Source organism: Pituophis catenifer, unplaced genomic scaffold (genome assembly GCF_029215685.1).
Source record: "Pituophis catenifer annectens isolate HBS135680 unplaced genomic scaffold, rPitCat1.0.hap2 SCAF_2, whole genome shotgun sequence".
Classification (NCBI taxonomy): Eukaryota; Metazoa; Chordata; class Lepidosauria; order Squamata; family Colubridae; genus Pituophis; species Pituophis catenifer.
Genome location: NW_027256882.1, coordinates 99,550,820 through 99,577,324, shown reverse-complemented (window position 1 = coordinate 99,577,324; position 26,505 = coordinate 99,550,820). Strand labels below are relative to the sequence as shown.

Sequence of the window (26,505 nt, the reverse complement as noted above, 5' to 3'; positions counted from 1 at the left end):
TGCACATAAAACAGCAATCAGAGTAAAAATAAACCCATCAATGTTCAGGCTCAGTCACATCTCCTGACCCCCAGGAGAGCTGACTCAGTTCTTCCAGTTAAATTCAGTTCAGATATCTTCTTTCTGAATAGTCTGTATATCTAATTTGTATCCAAACTAGGATCAAATAGATTAGAAATCTACTGGGCATCACTGCATCATATAAATTAGAATTTTCTAAAGGCTTCTACCCAGAAACCTTACATAAATATTCATCATGTTATTCCCTTTTGGGGTAAGCAACATTACACAAAGTGCAGAAAAGAAGTATGACATAGTAAGTCAAGGAAATGTAGGAGATGAGGCTGAGGAGATGTAGGCTGAGCCCAAGGGAGGGCTCAAACACATCATCAGTCATGAGTCTCTTTGTGCTCACAAGATATCTAAGTGCAGTCTACCTTGAATTCCACTGACGCTTATCTACCACCAATTTGCTTTGACCATTAGTAATTCAGATTTTTGTAGAGAGCTTAAGCTTGTACTAAATCTTTATACTCATTTGAACTGCCCGGGTCTTCTGATGTCCCTGGCACTTGACATGAAACAGTAATATGGGATAAGACAAACAAGATAAGACAAACAAAAATAACTTCTACACTAACACTATTCTCTATGCCTCCCTATATCTTTCTGCCTTTGCAAAGCGCTTATATGCTGCTTCATCTGTTGTGTTTTGTTCCTGAAACTTATCTCCTCTCCAAGGAGCTCACTAATTCTATCCAGCCACAATTTTTCTGGTTTCTCCTTTTCTCTTGACCTCATATGTTTGTTTTGCAGTTCAGTATTCTTTTATGTCATCTACTGTATATGACCAAACCATCACTGTATACCTCCTTCATATTGGTCACTCAGTTTTGTATTCAATTCACATTCATTTAGCAGCCATTGAACCTATCTCCTGTATTTAGATAAATATTAATTCTTTGCACTAAACCTACATGCTACCAGTGTGTGCACATCTTCAAATGTCTGCATCCACTTTACCATTGTTACTAAATACAAGGTGAAGGTGAATACAATATTCTACTGCTGTTGTTCACTATCATTTAATAAGCAGTTATTTTCTCTGTCAAACATCTTAACATGATATAATTTTTCGGATCTAGGCTCTCATTATTTCATAAGAACTACTTAACATTTGCTGCTGTAGCAGTAGTAGTAATAGTAGTAGTATTAAAGTAGTAGTAAACTTTATTATGACCATTGACCAATTCAGAAACAAAAATAAATCCACATCTGAGACAGCAAGTAAAAACCACAGCAAAACTTAATTATAACACTCATGTGGTCAAACTATGGCATATTTTACAAACAGTAAAACAAAACTTAGCCACATGCAGAGAAATAAAATCACACAAATCAGATGGTTTACAATTGTAAATAAAATGGGTTTGGCTAACCTAGAAGTTTGACCAGAGGTGTAATTAGCAATTTTTTAAAAGCATAAGATATGTCAGAATCTACCTCTCTTACCATGCAGAAATACACATGCAGCCGCAGACACATACAGAGTAAAACTTGGCTAAGAATGATTAGACTTACAACTTCTAAGTAAAATGCATTTACAAATTGCAACAGAGTATAAACATTTTTTTAAAGATGACAGTGAATTATTAAATCATATCAATTTGAACCCATGAACTTTGTCATTAGTGTATATTTGTGTGGTCAATAGGTAAGGTCCTGCATTTTTTAACAAGAATAACTGCCTCAAAGGTCGGTGGCAAAACATCAATTAACAAGTGTGCTTCTTTAAAAAAAAAATCACTCTAAGCCTAGACCAGTTTCACAGTTTAAGTAGTAGTTTATGTCTATATTGTTGTTAAACAGTTTTAACAGCAAAGGAAATAATATGAACATTCTGGATTATGAAACATTCCCAGTCTATGAAATATTTGAATTGCCAGAAATGTTTCCATTCTACATATGTGAGTTTATTACCCAAGGCGTGGAGATTCCATCTGAAGTACAAACAACACTTGTTAATAATCTGCATGCTCATAAGGGCAAAGCAGGACTCCTTTCTCTGGGTGCAAAAGGGAGAGTATTTTTACTAATCTCATAAACCTCCATGATGGCAGCATTGTGTTTAGAGGATTACTAGGAATTCATCAAAGACCCTTTATGGATACAAGTCAGGGCACTTGTTGTCTTTTTTTCTTAACCCTTAACCAGGCTGCAAGGTCAGATATAAAATGTTACAGATATGCACTGCAAGGCAGGACTGTGCAAATCTTTTGACAGATACTTCAGAATTCAGGAGAGCACATAAACTATTTCTTTGCCAACTATTGAAGCAGCTAAGTCTTTCCAAAGACGCCTATTAGCCGCTGTTATAGCGCTAGGACTTTTACAATTATTTTGAAAATCCTCTTTTTTTTTCTTTCTGCCTATAAGTTAGATGTCACTCACCCGGCATCAATATTCCGCTCAATTCTCCTCTCCTGCACAGTGCTTGGTCCGGTTGCCCCATTTTACTGGCGATCGTAATGGCTGCTGCCCCCCGCTGCAGAGTCAGAAAGAATTTCCTCTGACCTCCGAGGAACTTGCCTGTTCCTCTTGGTCTTCCGAGGTGCCTCTCTTTCTTCTCTGTCCCTACAGGACAGATCCGGTCCAAAGACCCCTTTGCAGCAGTTCGTCAGCCTGGGATTTCGCGGAGCTCATTAGAGCCTCCTAATCCCTGACTGTCTCGCTGTGACGCTTCCAGTCGAATCCCACAAGTGTTTTTCTTAGGACCAGATAATAGCATCACTATATCACACACCCGATCATTAAATGGACTATATCAGAATGCAATCTGTGTAATTTGGAACGTAAGTTTTTCAAACATATAATTAATTTTATTTACAGTTGCATGCAATATAGACTATTTATTCATCATGTTGAATCATGTTTGCATGAAGTCTTTGCATCTGACTAAATCTAAAATGCTGGAGGTTGCAAAGTATGCAAGTGGTTCACACATCACCTTATGGTTCAAACCAGCTCTATTTTGACATGTGTAGAGCATCAAGCTTTGGAAAAGAACTACACATATCTTTTTCTAAAGCCAGTTGCAACACAATTGGCCGAAGTAGGGGGGGAAAAGTCTTCGTAAGTGAATCCATATGAAAACCTTTTTTCAATATAGAGACTGAGACTGCAGTTCCCAAGTGGTTCAAGAAATTGCTAGCTGCTTCTCACCCACCCCTTGTCCTCTTAAGACTACCTAGGGCCAAGATATAGTGGCAGATACACTATCTGAGATCAGAGATCATAGCACAAGTTTCAATATTTTTTTCCGTTGCTGCAATATTTTTTCCCCTGTTGCTGTGCATGTATATCATTGGAGATGTGAGAGTAAGAAAGCCATTTTTTGTATTCTGTAAATGTATAAAGCCCAACCTGTTCTGAATCATAGGAACCATGTTCTGTGCTTAAATTGATTACTGAAGGAATTCAGCCCTGTTCAACATTCCTTTGCTAAGTGTGTTTGCCAGTTGAAAACTGAGGTATTAGAGTTAAATTTGGTACATGTGTTATGGCCATTATTCTAAATCTCAAAAGAAACTCAACTTGATTTTTGCATCCATGTGGAATAGGGATGTCATATTCAAATAAAATGCTATTTTACTTGAAGACTGAAACTTCACAGTGGAAGTTGACATGTTGGAACCTGCTCTATTTTACCATGAAAAATGCCCCACTTTAATCAGTTCTATAATCAAACACAATCCTGACCCGTGGTTCTGATCCCCAAAGAGGCTGTACACTGGCCATGACCTTGCATGATTCCTTTGTGATTTCCTCTTCTGGAAGCCTCTAAGTTTCAGTTTATACAGTCAGGAGAAAACTGTGACACAATTGTATAGAGGAACTGGAGTTAAGCTCCTTCCATCAACTGTAGAGGGCTGATTATCTACAATATATATGAGAAAGAGCCATTTCTATTTCTGAAAATCAGACTGCTCCTAAACGCCTGAGATGCAATACAAAGCTTCTCCTCCACATAATTTCCGATCAGGACTTTCTTCTCAGGCATGGGAACTCACAGCAGACATCTACTGAAAATTTCATTTACAGACTGATAATCATCGAACCCACAGTCCTCTAGCTGCTTTTGGTAAAGTAGCTAAACATTTGCAGACTGTTAATCAACTAATCCATGTTAACAGTCCTCTAGCTGCTTTGGTATGGTAGTTCTTTAGCTAGCTAGAGGATTGTTATGTGGATTTCTTTCTGCAAATGAATTTTTCAATAAATGGGTGCTGAAAGTTCTCATGTCTGAGAAGAAAGTCCAGATCAGATTGATAGCCAACTTTCTCCATGTTCTTGAAGTGGCTTATTTAGGAAACTAATTTTATCCTCACAACATCCACCTGAAATAAGTAGAGCTGCGCTGAGAGTCACCCTGGAAATTTCCATGGCAGAAACTGGACTTGATCTGATCTGTCCTTACTTTAATGCCTTAACAGAGTAACAGAAAAAGAGTGTACCTTGGAGGTCTTCTAGCCCAACTCCCTGCTCAAGCAGGAGATCCTATACCATTTCAGACAAATGGTTGACCAATCTTTTCTTAAAAACCTCCAGTGTTGGAGGCAAGCTATTCCACTGATTAATTGTTCTGACTATCAGGAATTTTTTCCTTAGTTCTAGATTGGTTCTCTCCTTGATTAGTTTCCATCCATTGCTTCTTAAGCATGATACCACCCTGTATCCCATCAGATGTGCATCTGGATTAATATATTTTTGTCTTATGTTGGAGGACAGAATTATGGTAAGTGGATGACAAAGAGAAAACTGATAAGATTGGAACACTTATTAAACCTTATAGTAGAAGAGGAAGATGGAACATACCAACAAACACAGGATGAGCAATGAGGCGTCCTGGGATTCATTCAACTCTCAAATTGTCTATCCCTATTCCTTGGCTTCCTTTTCTACTAAAGCTTTTGCAACCTGATAATAACTTTTCACTATTTTGAGGAAAAAACACATGAAAACTATGGTATAAACTCTGAAATCATAATTTAACTATCAAGAAACACTGCTTCCAGTTTACTCACTTTGCGATTTTCGATACATTCTGTATCTTTCCAAATTCAGTTGGCATTTGTTCAGTGAAAATATTTCTCAGAAAAATAATCAGCTGCTCTAACATGTCTTTTACTTTTAGTACATTCCACATTTTGGCACAATTACACAGTCAAAGGTCTTGCTGTAACTAACAGAGCAAAGCTAAACTCTTTCTCCATTACCTCCTCATGTTAATTATCTGATCTTAGGTCCCTCTGCTTTTTCCAAAACCTGCTTGTATATTTTTCATTTTAGTTTCAATTTAAAAAGTAAAGGAGTCCTTGTGGATTTTATTCCGCTAGTCATTGCCGACTGTAGGGGGCAGTGCTGAACTCCCTTTCAAGGCCATTGAGCCAGCGCTGTCTAAAGACATTTACACAGTCATGTAGCCAGCATGACATCTCAGAGCACTGTTACCTTCCCATCAAAGTGGTATTTACCAATGTTTCCCCCAAAATAAGACCGGGTCTTATATTAATTTTTGCTTTTAAAAAAATGAATTAGGGCTTATTTTCCAATTAGGTCTTATTTTCGGGGAAATACGATACTAAATGCATCCATCTGGCTGACTGGGGCTTATTTTGGGATGTATTACCAACATCCTGAAAAATCATGCTATGGCTTATTTTCTGGTTGGATCCTATTTTTGGGGAAATAGGGTATTTATCTACTTGCATTTGCATTCTTTTGAACTGCTAGATTGACAGGAGCTGGGGCGAGAATGGGAGCTCACCCTGTTATGGTGCTCAGGTCTCAAATCTGGGCTGCCAGCTTTTCAGCTGAAAAGCCCAGTGCCTTAACCGCTGAACCACCACACCTCCCCTTTACTTTCAATGTATGGGTCTAATCTTAATAATTTATTTATTTATTTATTCATTCATTCATTCATTCATTCATTCATTCATTCATTCATTCATTCATTCATTCGATTTGTATGCCGCCCCTCTCCAAAGACTCAGGGCGGTTCAATAAGATCTCAAGTCAATTTGTTTGATAAATCCATGCAAGGATATATTAATTTGCATATCACTGGTATCTTCCTTTACATACCCCAATCTTTTCCAACTTTTTATTCCAGAGCAATTGACACTGACATATTAGTAGTGCAGCTGCATCTTCTCCAACCCAACTTAAATATATATATTTTTTTGCATTTGAATTTATAGCTGTCTCTTTGAAACTGATGCATTGCCTTTATAATAGTCAGTTTCTGAATATATTCTCTTTTAATAATCCTTTCTAAAATCAGAATCTTGGCAGCACCTTTTGAGACTAGCACGTTTTATTAACAGGCATGAGCTCCCTGAAGCTTATTCTTTTTAGAAAATATATTAGTCTCATGCCAGCTCCTCCTGGTTTTTGGCTACCACAGACTAACATGGCTCTCTTTTGCCAATGTTTATAATTGTTTGTATTCCATAAACTGGCTTGCAAAGTGTGTGTGAGTGTGTGTGTTTGTGTTTGTATACACAATCTCTAATACGTATATTATATTCCTTCCAGTTTTTTTTTTAATATATATTTATATATATAAACACATTTAAACATTTTATTAGGGTATAAGATAAGATACAAAATACAAAAGGAAATAGGAAAGCAGTGGGGGGGAAGGGGGGAAGAGAAGTGAGGAAAAATTGGGAAAAAGAAAAAAAAGTGTTGACTTCTGACTTCCTCTGCTGTAGTAAAATAAGGCATCAACAGCAGTGGTGGGTTGCCCCAATTCGGACTGGTTCGCAAGAACCGGAAGTAAACCTGGCGGGAGGCCCCGCCCACTGCAATTGAAGTTATCATCGGTGATCTGTGCATGCGCAGAAGCTTCTGTTCATGTGCAGAAGGTGCATGAGTGAGCAAAGCTCATGCACGCATGCGCGATCCCATTGTGAACCAGTAGTAAAGGTAATTAGAACCCACCCTTGATCAACAGAGCCTGGATAGCTCTGAAGACAAGGCACTGTAATTTAACACCAGCTGTCTGCAATTAAAGTAAGTTTGAATCTTGCCAGGCTCAAGGTTGATTCAGCCTTCCATCCTTTCTAAGGTAGGTAAATTGAGGACCCAGTTTGTGGGGGCAATAAACTGACTTTGTATAAAATATACAAAAGTATGAAGGCTATTGCTTAACGCACTGTAAGCCGCCCTCAGTCTCCGGAGAAGGGCGGCATATAAATCAAATTTTTTAAAAAAATCAAACCACAACTTTTTGCTTTTTCATAATAATATAAACTAGCCATTTCTATAAGCATCTATCAATCTAATAGGTAAAATCAGAGTTTCATTTTTTTTCCACCTCAAGCACAAAGTTCAGAAGCGGTCTCCATGTTTCCAGTTTTCTTTCACTCTTTTGCCTGCGATTACTTTTGAGTTGCCTTACCTCAGTTTGTTCTGAAAGCTATTTGGATCTTTTCCTTTCTGAAATTTTATCTATGCTTCTGTTTTCAAAATTCCTCTTTTTTCTTTCATATAAGTTAAGCATATTAAATTAATATCCACCAGACCAAAACTATTCTATTCTTTTCTATTCTCTACTATACTCCTTAATTTTCCAAATATGGCCTATTTTTTTGACACCAATACTTTATAGTTCCACAATCTGAATCTCTAAATTGCCCGTCTTTCACTTTTCCATCTTCTTCTTCTTCTTCCGATGGTGATGATTATCATCCCTTGTTGTTCATCTAATGATGTCCAGGTTTATAGTCTGCTTTTATGTTGCTTGAAGCAGATGTTGGCAATGAACAAAAGATTCTCTTTCCAAAATCCAATTTATCTCTTTCTATTGCCCCACTTACCTGTTTCAAATCTTTCTGCAATTTCATGTTCTTCCATTTCTTCAATTTTTGAATTCTAAGAACTTTCTCAAGTACCCCATCCCTTTTAGAATTTCTTCCATTCTAGCCTCTGTTGCAGATACTTACAGTTATATAATTTGCCACTGGTTTCTTCTGAATTTCATTTTGGAATTTCTTCTCTTATGTATCTATGGAAATTAGGTAGATTGGCTTCAGATCTTCACTTGTCCTCACATTTCTTGCTACTGGAGAGGAATTAATTGACGGGGCTTATCAACCTTCATATAACATTTCCAGACTATGAAATTTCCAACTTTTCTTCTTCTGTTATTATTCATAAAGTCCCTGTTTTATACAATACAATTATACTCAACTGGAATGAGATTAGATACTTAGGAGTAGGCTGTGTAATGCTCTAAATTTAGACTATCTTCAGGAGGAAAAACTGATAAATATGTAAAACAAAATTTTTTGTATATTATAGAATGGTTCAAAGGGTTTTAAGAAAAATAATATTTGTTATATGATGACTGTAATGAGAGAGAAATCTGGACTGGGTTGGACTAAATGGACTTACCTGTTAATGTATATTAAGAGCAAATTAAAATTATTTCCCTTTTTCTAGTAACACAAACCATAAGAAATAATTTCAAATCATAGCAAATAGTTTCAGCAAGGTCAGAGCAGAGATTAGATTTTTTTTTGCTTTACAATGTACCAAAAAATAACAATGTAATGCCAGTACATATTTTTTCCCATTTAAGAAAATATTCCTCTTCATTTTATCCCTGACTTCTGAGTATCCTTTTCTACCTTCAAGCAAAGATTGTTATGTAGGACTAAACCCATCTCCACCGTTAATGAATCACGATAATATGAGTCTGTGTGCTATTTTTCTGAGTTACCTAATATTTGGTCAGTCTTGAGTGGCAGATAACATGCATTCCCAAGACAACTTGGGAATTGCTGGTTGTGCATTTCAGTTTTAGTGAAGAGTAAAGACCTCTGTCTTGTTTCTTAATGTGAAATGTAGAATAATAAGTTTAAGTTACAAGAGCAGATTTTGACTGAACCTTAGAAAACGTTTCTTAGAAGTAAAAGTAGCTTGATATTCTTTAGTTTATAGGTCATATGAAGATCTCAGTGTCACTAGATAAATGCCATGCTATCAATAATTGAATTCTTAGATAATATGGAAGTAAAGAAATTCAGTAATCTTCACCCACATTACACAAAGCATGGTGCCCTTCAACAAGGATTCTACTTCAGTTTATTTTGCCTCACCCTTCCCCTTTAAAAGTAATTTCATATTTTTTATCATTAATGAAATAAACATTTGCCTCATTTGTAAACATGGAAATGAAAGAGAAAGAGACTTTTATTTTCCAGGTTTGGAATCTTATCCAGTATCTCATCCTTGGCTCTGGGGTTTATTATAATGGCAAATTCCATTATAAAAGATATTTCTCACTTGGCTTCAAAACACCAAATCCAAATATTTAATTCTCAGCCAATGATTAAAAAGAAAGTTATAAATGTGAATACCATTTGTACAACTACAGTGAGACTGCACAAAAGTTGGATCATGGTTAGCTTTTAATTTTATATCAACTAATCTCTAAAATCAGCCTATAAAAGAGATCTTTTTCCTTTTTTATTTGTGGTATTGTATTTAATTAGACTACATAGATTTATTAAAGAAAATGAGTCCCTGCAGAATCATTTTTCTTTTCCTCTTCTTGTGTCCACTGCATGCCTGAAAACAGTTTCCCACTGGAAGTCAGCCTGTTGTAGCATAAATGGGGCTTGGAGAGTGTCAGATTTGGATCTATCAGAGAAATTGTTCTCATATATTTAAATATAGGAACTTACGATATAGATTTGAGAATATTTGGGCTCTATTATTTCTTTATCCAACTAATGGCCCTTCATCTTCTCAATTCTCATTTTAAAGAAATTGATTTATTATGAATTGCACCCTTTCTTTTGTATTCAAATGTTTCCTTTTTATGGAGATATAACTGCTTTAAAAGATATATAAATAAACACATTCCAAATAAACAAATGCATTTTCTTTCATTTTTTTCTTTAGTATTACATTTTACACAAGTATATCCTAAGAGACCAACATTTCATTTTCCTTTTCATATATATACTGTGTGCCAAAAACATTGTAAATTTCACCTCCAAAGCTCAGGCACTTTTGTAAACATATGAAATACATCATTACAAGAATTGTGAACAACCACTTAGTAACTGAGAACAGAAGTGTTAGTGGGTGAACTTGACATGAAGAACATTTAGCTTTTCTAAGCATTTAAAATTTCTACTTCTACACTGGAAGTTTTATTCTACTTAAGAAGATCCCTGCAATTCATTTGAATGTTTTATGCAATTGTGTGAATATATACGAATGAATGAATGGATGGATGGATGGATGGATGGATAGATGGATAGATAGATGAACTAATGAATGAATGAACTAATGAATGAATGAATGAATGTGTTTTATATATATTTTGAAGATGCTACTTTGAATATCTGAGAGAGAGTCAGTTTGATCTAGTGATTAAGGCACCAGGCTAAGAACCAGGAGACTCTGAGTTCTAGTGCCACCTTAGTGACTTTGGCCAGTTCTCTCTTAGCCCATGATGTCAAGCTTGGGCAATAAGCCGGTTGGTCAATTTTTGGTTGAAACCAATGCATCAACACTCAATTGATCCAAAGGGGGAAAAAATCCAGACCCTGTACTTGTGGGGAAAATGCTAGAAAGAAAGAAAAATAAACATCTGAGAGATCCATAATATTCATTGCAGTTAATAGTATCATAGCTTTTAAATGCTTACCCTTTGCAAAATATTTAGCTAGGAAAAAGTTTACACTATATACTTTCTGAAGATTAGGCCTTCTTCATGATAGATGACAAATTTTGACAAGCCAAGAATTGCTTAGCTAGATCTATGTTGGGGCTGCTACTTAAAATTATTACTAGATAATTTTAATACAAATGCTACTATTTAATTTCATTAAAATGCATAGATAGATAAGGTATTAAACAATAAATCTCAGCAATCAGACATATAAGTCAAGGCTCTTTCCATGCCCAATTTCAATACAGGGGAATACACTACATTACTTCTGAGAAGTAATTATGCTATTTTGACTTGGAAAACTTGGTTGTGCACTATACATGAACCTGAGAACTCTGGCAAGCTGATACCACCTTACCATTAAGCACCTCCAGAAGCATTCCATCAAAATTCTGAAAGGATTAAACAAGCAATGCATCTAAAATGAATTCTGTCTGGGCACTTGACAAACAATCAAGAGAAGAAGCATATTTAGTAGCCACTTGACTCTAAAATCCTTTGCCAATGGATGAAACATATCAGTTACAAAGCTGTTCTCTTCTGAGCAGCAAGGCAAGAATTAGATTGGTTTTAATTGTTAAGTGAACATCTGGCTCCTCATTAGGGGTAAAATGGGAAAACACTTCAGTTAATAGATTCTGGAGATAAAGCCTTTATCCAAATTGATGCCCTCCAGATGTGACGAAGTACAAGATGAGCAGTGTGGACTCAACTGCAGTAAAGAACCAGCTATTATTATGTGTGCATTTATATGTTTTGGAGTGGATTGAATCAAGGAACTCCTGAAACGGATTCTTCTGGACATGAAGTATTCCAAAGGGATGCCAACCAAATTGCCATTGGCTAATATTAGGCACAGATGTAAAACAGAAGGGAGGAAAACATACAGGAAATAAATCGGCCTACAGTTTATTATAGGATATTTTGGACAGCCAGAAGAACTGTACTTTTTTTGTCTTCGGTTCCTCTTAACTGATTGGCCCTTTCTTGACCAATGGTAACCAAGTATGCTTTCCTTGCAAAGAGAAGAAGCATAATCATCTAATACCAACACCTGTTGGTATTATTATAATTTTCCTTGCCTTTTGGTTTTGGGAAACTCAAGGATATTTTCACAATGCAACATTCCTACTTATTATTTGTTTGCTTTTAAGTAAGCATGCAAATTAGAAAGGCAAAAACATTTATCTTTGTGAAATTTATTTCATCTTGTCCTACTTAGGCCTTTTAAGTCTTGGTAACAGTTTATACTACCATAAAGAGGAAAGGGGCTTTACCTACATTTTCCATTGCTCCCATGTAAAATCAAACAACTCCATCTTGCACTTCTTGCATAAAAATACTTGATAAAGCAGTCCTCTTTGGTTAACATCTATGTGCTTTAGTTATTTTACTCAGTGTGGCAATGAAGGACCTCAGTAAAGTATCTAAACATATGATCTAAAGCTTTCCATAACATTATATTATATTTTCTATCACTTAACTCCATACTTCCTAACAATCCGGCAACTCTTTGCTCTAAACTTAGTCATTAAAGTTGTTTCTTTGAGCACAGAAACCTGCCTTATTCCACATCAGACTGCTTATTCACCAAACCTTCCTTCCTTCCTTCCTTTCTTTCTTTTCTTTCTTTCTTTCTCTCTCTCTTTCTTTATTTCTCTCTCCTTCCTTCCTTCCTCCCTCCCTCCCTCCCTCCCTCCCTTCCCTCCCCTCCCCTTTCCTTTCCTTTTTCAATTTCAACCCACAGGATATTTTCTGCCCACCAAAGTAGCGGCAGAAAATAAATAGGGCCAGGTCTTCCTGTCCCAGTATAAGTAAAGAAAACAACAACAACAAAAAAGAAATCTACTCGCATGTTCAAGGTGAACCAATATATTATAGTCTAAACATTTGTAGATTGGAATCCATTTAATTAAATGCAATATTATCTTCAACTGACCCCTGTTCAACACACAAACACCAAGGTTTAAATAAGTGAAATCCAAAGCGTCATCAATACCCCAAGTGCAGTTTGCAAGAACACTTTCCTATCCTTAATGCTTTATACGGCCTGGACTGAATGGGGTTTTAATGGGAATTTTAGTTTTTATTGTTGAATTTTAATTGGACTTGTTGTTGTTTATTGCTGTGAGCTGCCCTGAGTCCTTGTGGAGAAAGGGCGGCATATAACTCCGATAATAAATAAAATAAATAAATATGATAAATCACAGATTTTGATATTATCCTCCTAGGAAGATATTATCCTCCTAGGAAGAATGAATGTAGCTGCCCATTTTTCATTAGCTGCATTCTGGAATTCCACAGAAATGGGGAGACACCACTCCCCCTAATATCATAAACATGTCTCATTGGTTCTCTGCCAATGGCCTGAGCCAAATGGAGAGAGCAGCTGAAGCAGAGTGCCAGTCCTTGGCTTCCTTCACACTGGCAAGAATGGCAGGTATCTTACATTGGATCATTGTGGGTGAGGAGTGCTTTGGGCAGCTACAGAGTCATCTTTTCATCCGTACATTATTTTGGGCATGCTTCTATTATGTTAGGAGGAGAACAAATGCATTAAGGCAATATATCTGTTTCTAGCACATGCTTCTGGGCAATTATTTAATAAGATTTCCAAGAACAGTGAAGGAAAAAAAAAACAGCAGTATTTTTGGGGATGGGGAATGAGAAAAATTGTCTTCTAAAGACAAAACATACATATAGGTTGATAATTATTTTCCTTGTTTACAAAAACTTACATTGGAAGTAATTCAACTATATGGATTGCAGATTATATATATTTTCAGATTATATATTAATCTTTTATTAGAGTAAAAACTCAGGGTCTGATAGCAATTTTGACTACTAACTACTAGTGTACATAATACATTTTTGTCATTTTTTTTAGAATTCAGAACACTAATTTAATTATGTTGGAATTAGAAATTGAAGGCAAACCAAAAATTCTCATTGACTATAATTTGGAACATAAAGCAGACAATAATTTTTCCTCTTCCTCCCTTCCTCCTCATCTGCTCCACAGCATTTCCCATTCCCCTAGAGGAGATCTGGGGGTGTATAGGACAGAGTAACATGAAGTAAGATATTCAGCTGTAAATCCAACCTACTGGCACAGATTCACAAGATATAAATGATGAATTTTATGAATTACACATTTCATAAATAATATATGAACAACCCTTTTTTCTTTTACTGCCCTAACTGAAAAGATTTCCTGAATGCTTTAGAGAAAAACTGGGCATCAGTTCTTAAAATTATAAAGTTCTTAAAGCAAGAACTTCTTGTTCAGCATGGAGAGATTTAAGTTCAAAAAGAAACTGCTCTCTGTTTTACACAAGAAAGATCTTTACAAAAAGGCTCCAAATAATGTATCCTTCACAAACCAAACTCCAAGGCATTGCTTTTCCTCAAACAACAAATTTATTTAGATACATCATGTTGGCGCTAGTGGTGAAAAGCCAGTACTAAAGTTCCCGGGCTTTTCACCCCAATATAAATTTCAGTTTCTCAAGTTTCCAAAACAACTGTCACATTGTCCAACCAAGATGGGAGCTGGTTGCTCGGTGACATTTCTCCTCCTCCTCCTTCGATCAATCATGCATTGGAATGTTGTTAACTTATCAGTTAGGAATGCTGTTTTGATTGAAGGCTCCATCCCCCCTTCAGGTCCAAACTGTATCAAGCTGAATGCATGTCAGAATGCCCAAGGATACAAACAATCCCACACCCCAATCAATTTCAGGCTTGACAGGGATCACCCCAAGCATTCTATCCTTTTTACTATGAAAAGTAAAAACTGAAAATCATGCCATATATGAAAGCATAATTTTCAATGTTGAGTTGTTTCGATAAATTCAGAAATTGTACTGATAGAGACATTGCACTGCCTAGTTAAAAGTATAAGTTTCATTTCCAGTTCAATGCACAAATGAATCAAGATAATTCAGAAGACTATTATGAATGAAGGCAAATATACATGTCCCAAGATAATGTTGCAAGATCCAATCTGGGTCGGAGTCATGAACCCACTGGCTCTAGCATGAGTCCGAAAGCTCAGAAGACCAAACCTCTGTCCCAGTGATTGATCCAGACTGGATCAGAAGACTGTTCTTTTTCTTGAACAACTGTAAGGGCATTTCTACAGGAGCAAGATGGTAACGTTTTTCATTTCATATGTTAAACCAGCCTTTGCTAATCACTGGCCATAGTGACTAGAGCAGTAGAGAATCCAGTCCAAACATCTGGAAAGAATTGCCAATATAATTATGCACTTCAGCATTATTTCTCAGCCTCTGAACAGAATGAGTATCTGGGGAATTTATTAACATACCATGCGTGCAAGCACATTAAATCTATTTAGTCCATTGCTAATTCATTATAGTAAGTTTAGTTCATTCATATTCATATGGCAAACGATAAAAGGTCTCTAAAACTGACATAAATAGACATAAAGTGGACAAAAGTAGTCATTGTTCTTGATTGTCAGTCACAAATGGCTGAAGCTAATATCCAGAATTTATGATGCAAAGGACATTCAAAAGTGCAAATTTCCAGTTTTACGATACAAGCAGATTCATATTATTTTATCTTTTTAACTTATTTGGAAATCTATTCTTGGTTCATTTATTTAATGTATTTGTCTTCTGCTCAAGTATCTTAATGAACTTCGTATGTACATTGGTCTCCCATTTACCTTTAAAGTAGCAAATTATATGACCAATATAAAATACTAAACAACCTGTGAACTGTTGGGTCATTCTTCTTTCATCATCACCTCATCACCCTCATTCCTCCCTCATTAGTCACGACCATTCAGAGATTTCAAATTTTGGCCTTGGTTCTAAACCAGCCAATGGCTGCTTGCCCGTCAGTCTATGCCATCAGCCAACTGGGCACAAGGATAAGAGGAAAGTGGAAAGGAGGGTGGGAATACAGCCCTCTCATTTTCCCTAGTACTATGCAATGTATGAGTTTCTGGGAAGTGTAGTTAGAAGGTGTGATGGTGCTGAAGAGGCCACCACTCTGCCAAATTTTAATCCCACAGGAATTAAGGGTCCAAGATTTTGGATACATTCTGTAAGTTCCCTCATCTGAAGTATGTTGATTCAAAAATGACGCACCATTTTGCCAAATTGTAGGTTACAAATTTGAAGCAAAGAGTTTTAGTAGTATACAGATCAGCAACAAGTACTTAGAGGAAAGTATTTCGAAGTCTGATTTTGAATAAAGTATGAGGACCATAAAATTAACTGTTATGAACATAGTTGCAAAGAAAACTAAAAGAACAATCTTATAACTCTTTAACAGAGTTAAATGGGCCTTGATAGTACAGTGGTCTAAAGCACCCTGTTATTAACACAGCTGCCTGCAATTACTGCAGGTTCGAATCTCACCAAGGCTCAAGGTTGACTCAGCCTTCCATCCTTTCTAAGGTAGGTAAATTGAGGACCCAGTTGTGGGGGCAATAAGCTGACTTTGTATAAATATACAAAAGTATGAAGGCTATTGCTTAGCACATTGTAAGCCGCCCTGAGACTCCGGAGAAGGGCGGCATATAAATCAAATTTAAAAAAAAACCAGAATATTAATGGTTAAATATTTCCTACCAGTTTCAATGCACAGCGACTTATAAATTAAGTGCATCAGTCATTTGATATTATCATGTTTTTAGAGCAAGTAGCAAACATATATAAATAATTCATTTTAAGGATGAATAATATCTCAGGGCGGTACATTGGATATAAGAAGATTAATTAAGATGTGCTATGATAAGCAGTATATTACTTCTGATGAAGCCAAGGTAAATATATCCAGATACAGATAGAAAAAGTCTGGATTTTATTAATTATCACTATTTCTCACTGGAAAAAATTAACATTCAAAATTGCTTACACACACCCACTACAACTTTACGAGTTAGAATAGACTGGTAGTACTAAACCTAATAGCAATAATTTTAAACCCAATGAACGCTCAGTTGCATATGTGTTGCTGAACTTGATTTAAGGTGAGGAAGTTACATATAAAACTGTGAAGGCAACACAACTAAAGTCGGCTCACTCAAAAAAATTAAAATTAAGATACGAAAATAAGAACTTTAATGGAACAGAGCTTCAAATTTTCAGTGTACTAAGTCTGGATTCCTGAAATCTGCATGCAGTCTTTGACAAATTTCACAACAAAATACACCTTTAGACTATAGGGTAATCTCTGTAAGAGCAGAATGTGCTTCTTGGGATATCCTTCTTAGATATCTAGGGTTGGGAGAGATTGTTTGCTTGGTGAATAAGCAAAATAAGCAAAATCTATTATGGTAGATGTTGCATAACCCTAATTCCCATGGTATAGGCTTCTGTTCCTCCATTCAGTTGTATATAGCTGCCCATCTCACAAAGTGAGTCTGAGTGATTAAAGGATCAAAATACACAGAAGTCTATCTGTTATGACTGGTGTACCAAAGAATAGTCACTTCCCACCTGGACTACTGTAATGCTCTCTACATGGGGCTCCCCTTGAGGAGCACCCAGAGGCTCCAACTGGTGCAGAGTGCGGCCGCGCGGGTGGTTATGGGAACGTCGTGGCGTTCCCATGTAACACCTCTCCTGCGCGAGCTGCACTGGCTCCCAGTGGTCTTCTGGGTGCGCTTCAAGGTTTTGGTTACCATCTTTAGAGCGCTCCATGGCTTAGGACCCGGGTACTTACGGGACCGCCTGCTGCCACTAGTAGCCTCTCACTGGCCAGTACATTCTCATAGAGAGGGGCTCCTCAGGGTGCCGTTGGCCAAACAGTGTCGATTGGCGGCTCCCAGGGGAAGAGCCTTCTCTGTGGGGGCACCTGCTATCTGGAATGAGCTCCCCCCGGAGATACAGAGGATCCCAGATTTACGCACCTTCCGCCGTGCCCTCGAGACCTTTTTATTCCAACAGGCTGGCCTGGCCTAACCTCCCTTTTAATTGTAAATTTTAAATTTGTCTAAAACTTTAGGGGTGTTTTAATCTGTTCCAGGCCAAATTTATTTAATTAGGTTTTTATACTGTTTTTAAATTTTGTAATCTGTGTGTTTTATCTCTTGGCTGTTCACTGCCCTGAGTCCTTCAGGAGTAGGGCGGTATATAAATCTAATAAAATAAAATAAATAAATAAACAATAACTCCTCTCACAAAAAAGCACATTGATAACAACAGAGCTCATTTACCCACCTGATCCAAAAACCTGGAGAAATAGCCAGGACTTCAATGCCTTGTGAAAGGCTAACAGGACTGGGGCCACCTGAATCTCTGGTGAAGTGCAATTCAACAGGGCAGGCACTGCCACTGAGAAGGCACTGCCATTGCCTGACTCTGGGCTTTAACAAGATGACATTGTTTGATAGAAGGGATCTAGATTTTGGGCTTTCTGGTGGTGTCAGCAGAAACAATTGAAGAAAGGTGATCCCACAAATAATCTGGCCTAAACCATTGGAAGGCTTTATAGAAGTGACCATCATATAAAGAAGTGGTTCTTCTCATACATTATCAGGATCAGCACATACTTTCTCATAACTGAAGTCAGGACAAACCTTACTTTACACTCTAGGTAAATACCTGATCATTTCTTAATATAGCTCACATTTTTATTTAGACCAATATTGTTGCCAATTGTTACCAATATCATTGACCTGTTCCAGGCGTAATTAAGGATGTACCAACAACCAGCCTACTTTGTTCATGATCTTAAAGAACAAAATAATAATAATAATAATAATAATAATAATAATAATAATAATAATAATAATAATAGTAATAATAAAAAGTTAAAATCGTAGTGAAATGAAAACAAGTCATGGGAATATAAAGTGGAAAAAGTTATAGAAAATGAGAAGGTGAAGATCTTGTGGGACTTTCAAATACAGACAGATCGTCACTTGGCACACAACACGCCAGATATCACAGTTGTTGAAAACCAAAATGTACAATTTATTGACATCGTGGTATCAGGAGATGCCAGAGTCGAAGACAACAAACTGGAAAAAATCATGAAATATCACGACCTGGCCATAGAAACTACACGGCTATGGATGAAACATGTAACAGTGATACCCATTGTCATTGGGGCACTTGCTACCATGTCCAAGAATTTTATAAGATACATCAGCAAATTGCAGCTTCCTGCAATAACACCAGCGGAACTGCAAAAAACTGCGCTACTTGAATAAATAATAAATAATAAAAATCACGTGTACATCAGTTCAAGCTACAGCAGGTTCAATGCAAATAGCAAATGTTTGCATCTTTCATTTTTTGTGACTTGGAACACCATGTTTACAGTATGTCCAACCCATTTCCTCTAAGTCTCAACAGTTTTAAAGAATCCAGACTCTAGTTAGAGTGCAAGTTTAGACCCTGTTTTTTAATCAAGAACTGGCCCTTTACAACAATGTGGACTAAGTTCTCTAAGTTTGTTAATAGCAAAAGGAGGAAGATTCTGTGTCTAATCAACTGACTAAGGGAGACTGTGATGGACCCCTGCTTGTGTAAGAAAGGCCTATGGAATAGAACTGAACTTCTTTTAAACCCCAGTTTTCACAAACATTACAGGTAGTCCTTGACTTACAACCAATCATTTAGTGACAACAGCCCTGAAAAAAAGGGACTTATTTTTCACACTTACGACTGTTGCAGTATCCCCATGGTCTTATGATCAGAATTTGGATACTTGCCAACTGGGCATACTTTAATGATAGTTGCAGTGTCCTGGGGTCATGGGATCACCTTTTGTGACCTTCTGACAAGCAAAGCCAATGGCAAAATTAGGTTCACTTAACAACTGTGTTACAAGCTTAACAATTCCACTTAATAACTGTGGCAAGAAAGGTTGTAAAACGAGGCAAAACTCACTTCACAACTGTCTTGCTGAGCAATGGAAATATGGGCCACAATTGTGCTCTTAAGTGGGGGACTACCTGTACAAGAGATGATACTGTTCCCTGATCCACTTGGTCTCCCCCAAAAAATGAGTGTCCATATTTTTGTTCTATGTGAAAAACTGTTCCTTTTTAAATGGGCTGTTACATGATCAAATTTCTTGAAAAGTTTATCGTGACCTAACTAAGGAAGAAAAAAATATTATGATGATTAGAGACCACTATAAGGTCTACGGTTACAGAAACAATAATAATGTTTAAAATCTCTGAATATTTTCCTTTTGTGCAATCTGATGCATGTTTATGCAGAAGTAAATCCCACTGGATTCAATGGCAAGTGCTCCTAGTTGTGCAGCTTGAAAGCAAGTGAAAAGCACATATAAATCCATTTCAAGGTCATTGAGCAGCACAAATGCCTGTTGCCTCTGTCTGTATTTACTATATAAAGCTTAAATTGTTTATGTATACAGCATCAAAAAAAAATGACCGGAGGATTTAGGCATATTGGACTGTGTCAGAACAAAAAAACAGACCTTGTAAAGCCACAAGTTACGCTTATCAGACATCCGTCCTTCAGTGAATCATGAGCAAGATAATACATTTTTCTTTGTCAATTTCTATTTCTTTATACAGGTAGTCCTCTATCACAACTGAGCCCAAAATTTAAGTTGCTAAGTGAGCTTTGTCCCTTTTTATGACCTTTCTTGCCACAGTTGTTAAGTGAATCACTGCAGTTGTTAAGTCAGTAACATGGTTATTAAGTGAATCAGGCTCCCCATTGACTTTGCTTGTCAGAAGGTCACAAAAGGACATCACAACCATCATAAATACACACCAGTTGCTAGGCACCCAAATTTTGATCACATGACTGTCAGGATGCTGTAATGGTTGTAAGTGTGACGAACAGTCATTAAGTCATTTTTTTAATGACTTTGAACAGTCACTAAATTAATAGTTGTAAATTGAGGACTATCTGTATATGATATGAGAAGAACTCTATGTAGGATTCTTGTTTGATTCTCCCACTTTGTTTAGAAAAGCACAGAAAGGAGGCAAGTGAACAAAAAATGTCTTTGGCTGTCAGAACTAAGCATCTGCTACCCAGAAATAAAAGAAAAGAAATGACTTCAGAAAATAATGTCTCATAGCTTTACTCTTAACAGATTGGGACCAGGTAAATTTGCACATCATTTCTGGCGATTCATCTCAAATTAAAGATTAGGGCACAGCGTTAGATTGCTCAGTCCACCCTATAAACAGCTGTTTGGCTTTCATTTCACAGAGGAGCTTATATAGTAAAAGGAATTCTGGCCCAAATTCAAAAATTGCATTTGTGCCTTAGTGGCATGCTCGTTTTATAATGGAAAGACATTTACAGTGAAAAGGTCTGAATTATAAACACGAAGAGAACATTGCCACCACAGGCGTACCTAAAAGTTTTCATTCTGTTCTTTGGATTTTGAGTTTTTAATGTATTTAAAAGCCTTGTCACTGTTATGTATTAATTTAACAATTTAAATTTAGTTTAATGTAATTACACAGAGGAAACACATTTGAACATGAATTTGAATTAAGAATAAGTAAGGAAACTTTGAGAGACAGTTTGGTATAGTGGTTAAGGCATCAGGTTAGATGGAGTTCTAGCTCCTTCTTGGGCACAAAGCTAATTGGGTAACCTTGGACCACTGACTTTTATTCAAGTTCTAGGACGGAGGCAATGGCAAACTGCTTCTGAAAAATCTTGGCCAGAAAACTGCAGGGATTTGTCTAGGCAGACTCTGAGAATTGGTCACAATTGAACAGATGAAGAAGAAAAAGGAAACATTATCTCAGCATTCCCCCCCCTTTTTTTGATTGGATAAGGTATTAGAACTTGTAGCTTGTTTCCAAGTCATGTTTTGCAGCCTGCAAATTTACCATGTAGACCCTGAGGATGTTTTGTGGTAACACCAGACTATTGATTGTCCTGAAGACACACAAGCTGGGTCATGGAGAGCATTTCAGAAAAGAAAGACATGGCAACTCACCTTGGGCCAAAGTGCTGGCAATAAGAGGCCCTGGTTGGCTGGTTTACAGTTTGCACCATTATGCCTATCACTCCAAACAGCATGGCCCACTGGAAATACTATCCTTTCTTGGACTTCAAGGGAGAAGCCAATCCTGGTATGACAGTCCCACCAAAATGAAGAGAGGAGAATGGGAATGAGAAAAAGATCAAAAATCAGAGCTGAGGTGGCGCAGTGGTTAGAGTGCACCACTGCAGACTACTTCAGCTGACTGCAGTTCGGCAGTTCAAATCTCACCGGCTCAAGGTTGACTCAGCCTTCCATCCTTCTGAGGTCGGTAAAATGAGAATCCAGATTGTTGGGGAAAATATGCTGACTCTGTAAACCACTTAGAGAGGGCTGTAAAAGCACTATGGAGTGGTATATAAGTCTAAGTGCTATTGCTATTGCTATAAAGGAAAAAAAAGATACTCAACAAGAAGAAGAAAAAGAAGAGTCAAATTGGGGCAGCTCTGGTGTAGGTTTCCCGGGTTACATAATCCTACATTCACTCTTGAAAAATGTTATGTCTTAGCCTGTTTGTCCTCAGTGGCTGAGACCCTCACTTTAGATGGGCTGCTGAAATAAACAAAATAATTGACCCAATGCAACCTAGAATATTAAGCAATGATAATGTTTGAACCAAAGATTTAGGGCTTCGGTACATAACTATGTATTTAAAGCATTATCATTATCAGCCAGTCAATCTAGCTGATTTTATACTAAAAGAGGCCTTCTGGGAGGCATTATATGCTGCTTTTGCTGCTGCAGATCTATCCATATTATTTCAAAGACCCTGGCCGTTAACGGGTGCACAATATTACATCCCATCTATTAAATTTCATATACTTTCTATAAGTGGTGCTATGGAAAGGCTTTTTAACTTTTATGTATACAATCAGCATGATAACCATAAGGTGGTCTTAAATGTTCTGAGTGAACCTTCTTATTCCCTAGAAATATGAAGACATGAAGACATGTCAAGAAAGTATTATGCAAGTATACATACATACATTAAGGTATATCAAAACTCTAATATACATTTTGTTATGTTTAAAATATATACGTGATTATAAATCACTTTTTATGTCAGTAAACACAAATTATGAAGAGAAAATTAGCTGCAACATTCTATGTTAACTTTGTCCATTTGGGATCTCCAAATGGAGGTCTTGGGATCTCCAAGAGCCGAGGTGGCACAGTGGTTAGAGTGCAGTACTGCAGCTACTTCAGCAGACTGCTAGTTCAGCAGATCAGTGGATCAAATCTCACTGGCTCAAGGTTGACTCAGCCTTCCATCCTTCCGAGGTGGGTAAAATGAGGACCCAGATTGTTGGGGGTAATATGCTATTTAGTATACTGTCTTTGGTGTAAGCCGCCCAGAGTCCTTAGAGAGTGGGCGGCATAGAAATATGAATAATAAAATAAAAATAAAGTAAAATCTCAGCTCTACCTACCAACTAGACCTTCGTGTCTGCTCCCTACAGCTGGCTCAAAAAGTAGCACTTTTACCAATACAAAGGGGCTGTGTTTAACTTTGGGCAGATTAAGTAGCAGAATGGCCTTATAATGAATTTAAGAAGCAACCAGGATGAGATAAGTGCTTTCCAAAAGACTATAAAAAAAACTATAGCAGAATTAAAACTAACTATAAAAGCTGTCCCAGAAACTGAAAGAAGACAGAAATGGCAGAATAACCTTGCAATGACATGGCATTGTGCATGTTTAATAAAGAGAAGAAAGAAAGAAAAAATCAGTTGAATTACTGAAAGGAGTCTAGGAGTGTGTGTCTGTCTGTCTGTCTGTCTGTCTGTCTGTCTGTCTGTCTGTCTGTCTGTGTGAGAAAGAGAGAGAGAGAGAGAGAGAGGAGAGAACAGAGAAATAAAAGTGCTTTTACTTGTTTGACAGAGGATAACAAGGCAATGTCATGAAACTTCAGATTATACTGATATACTGTCAATCTCTTTAAAGACTCTGAACTTTAAACAAAACCAAATTATTTTTTGGCAACATAGCAATTTCCATTCTCTTCTGTTTAAACCCAATATAAATTTTACAATAGTCTGACAGTTGTGTTACCTAGCTTACAGTGCAAAAGGAAACATTTCAGCTTAACACAAAACTTAACACAAATGGCATTTTGAAACCTTTTTCTTAAAAAACGCAATTGCCATTCCTGCCTCTAGATACATATGAATTGATGACATACACTATCCTCAATCAAACTGCATCTACATGGAGAGAAGTATGCAGTGGGGTACCCCAAGGCTCTGTTTTAGGCCCAGTACTCTTCAACATCTTCATCACTGATTTGGATGAGGGGATAGATGGGGAACTCATCAAATTTGCAGACAACACCAAGCTAGCAGAAATAGCCAACACTCCAGAAGACAGACTTAAGATACAGAAGGATTTTAACAGACTTGAATATTGGGTATTATCTAACAAAATGAAATTCAGTGGTGAAAAAAGTAAGATTCTACATTTAGGCAAGAAAAACAAAATGCACTGGTACAATAAATGTGCTACCTTGCTCACTGTGAGAGTCCTAGTGGACAATTGTTTAAATATGAGCCAGCAGTGTACTGCAGCTGCCAAAAAAGTGAACATAGTTTTAGGCTGCATAAACAGAGGGATAGAATCAAGATCACGTGAAATGTTAATACCACTTTATAATGCCTTGGTAAGGCCACACTTGGAATATTGTATCCAGTTTTGATCACCGTGATGTAAAAAAGATGTTGAGACTCTAGAAAGAGTGCAGAGAAGAGAAACAAAGATTGGAGGCTAAAACATAAAGAACGGTTGCTGGAACTGAGTATGTCTAGTTTGATGAAAAGTAGGACTAGGGGTGACATGATAGCAGTGTCACAATATCTCAGGAGTTGCCACAGAAAAGAGGGGGTCAAGCTATTCTCCAAAGCACCCGAGGGTAGGATAAGAAGCAATGGGTAGAAATTAATCAAGGAGAGAAGCAACCTAGAACTAAGGAGAAATTTCCTGATAGTTAGAACAATTAATCAGTGGAACAACTTGCTCCCAGAAGTTGTAAATGCTCCAACATTGGAAGTTTTTAAGAAGAGACTGCATAACCATTTGTCTGAAATGGTATAGGGCCGTGATGGCGAACCTATGGCACGCGTGCCACAGGTGACACGCGGAGCCATATCGGTGGGCACACAAGCTCAGCTCCGACACGCTGATTTTCAGGGCTTCTGGGGCCACCAGTCGGCAAACAGGCCATTTCCAGCCTCCGGAGGGCCTCCGGGGGGGTGGGGAAGGCCATTTTCACCCTCTCCAGGCTTCTAGAAAGGCTCTGGAGCCTGGGGAGAGTGAAAAACGGATTTACCGGGCCCACTGTGCCATCACGGGCCAAAAGCAGGGGGCACATGGGGGGGTTGCACACATGCGTGGGGGAGCGCATAGAATTATGGGTGTCGGCACGTGCACACATGACCCGCCCACTCTCCCTCCACTTTTGGCACGCAGTGGCAAAAAGGTTAGCCATCACTGGTATAGGGTTTCCTACCTAAGCAGGGGGTTGGACTAGAAGACCTCCAAGGTTCCTTCCAACTCTGTTATTCTATTCTATTCTATTCTATTCTATTCTATTCTATTCTATTCTATTCTATTCTATTCTATTCTATTCTATTCTATTCTATTCTACGCATTATATATTTCCTGTTATATATGCTTTGTGAAACTAGAGATCCTATATTCATTAAACCAACAGAGGAAAAGAATATCCAGCTTGAGCTTTGATTTGGGGCTCACTTTCAATTTTAAGATATGTCTGCAATAATGTAAACATCACTAGGTTCTTTTTTATGTATCTGTCCCTTATATAGCCAAATGAAATCTTTCAGTTATAACAGTAAGACAAATAAAGCATGGTGAAATAACCCTTGCAGATAAAGCAGAGACAGCTTGTAAGAGTGCAGGCTGACTTGATGATAATTATACTGTAACTGGAAATGCTATTTTAAGGGCCATCTATCATTGCATTAAAGGCACATAGAAACCAGAGATTAGGCTTTATTAGTGCTGGCACCCTGATTATGGCATGCTTTTTTTTAAAAAAGAGATTTGCCTGGCACTACATCATGTTAAATGCTTTTTAATGCAAGTTAGGCTTTCTCCACCCTCCAACCAAGAAAGCATTCTCTTTTTATTTAAAGATAAAAAGGACTGGGCCTGACAATTGAAAACAAAAATGTCCAAAACACACAGTCTGTTCAACTTGGGTTATGGATCATGACGCCAAAGACAGTGTCAAGATTTAATCTCTAACACATGGTTTATATTTCCTTATTTATACAATGATTTATAGACTGCCCACTTCACAAGGATTTAAGGCAGCTTACAAGAAGAAAGAATCAATAAAAAGAACAGACAAAATATAGTCTAAATTAAGTAACATGGCAGCAAATATTATTAGCAACCAAATATTGGGTAAAACAAGAATGTTTTCTAAACCTTATTGAAGCCCAAAATGTAAGTGTAAGTCCTTATCTCATGTGATACAAGGTTACAAAGTGCAGGGATAGCACTGAGAAGGCACATTGCCAGTCCTCTACCTTCTCACTTTCTGTGGTACTGGGACGATCAGCATTCCTTCTCTTACAAATTGCAGAGTGAATCATGTCTGATTATGTAGGAATTTGGATGCCAAGCCATGCAGGGCTTTAAAAGTGATAGCCAGTACTTTGAACTAGATTATCAGGAGCAAAAGATCAGATCCATACATGAAAGTCCAATTAAACTGATTTATTGCTAATCATGCATATATACAGGAATCTCGTCAA

General features: G+C 37.2%; 1 protein-coding gene across 1 annotated transcript in view; it reads right to left on the bottom strand.

Annotated features, from left to right (window-relative positions):
* COL23A1 (collagen type XXIII alpha 1 chain) overlaps positions 1–26,505 on the bottom strand; it is a 285,667-nt gene that overhangs the window by 112,096 nt on the left and 147,066 nt on the right. The window lies entirely within an intron of this gene.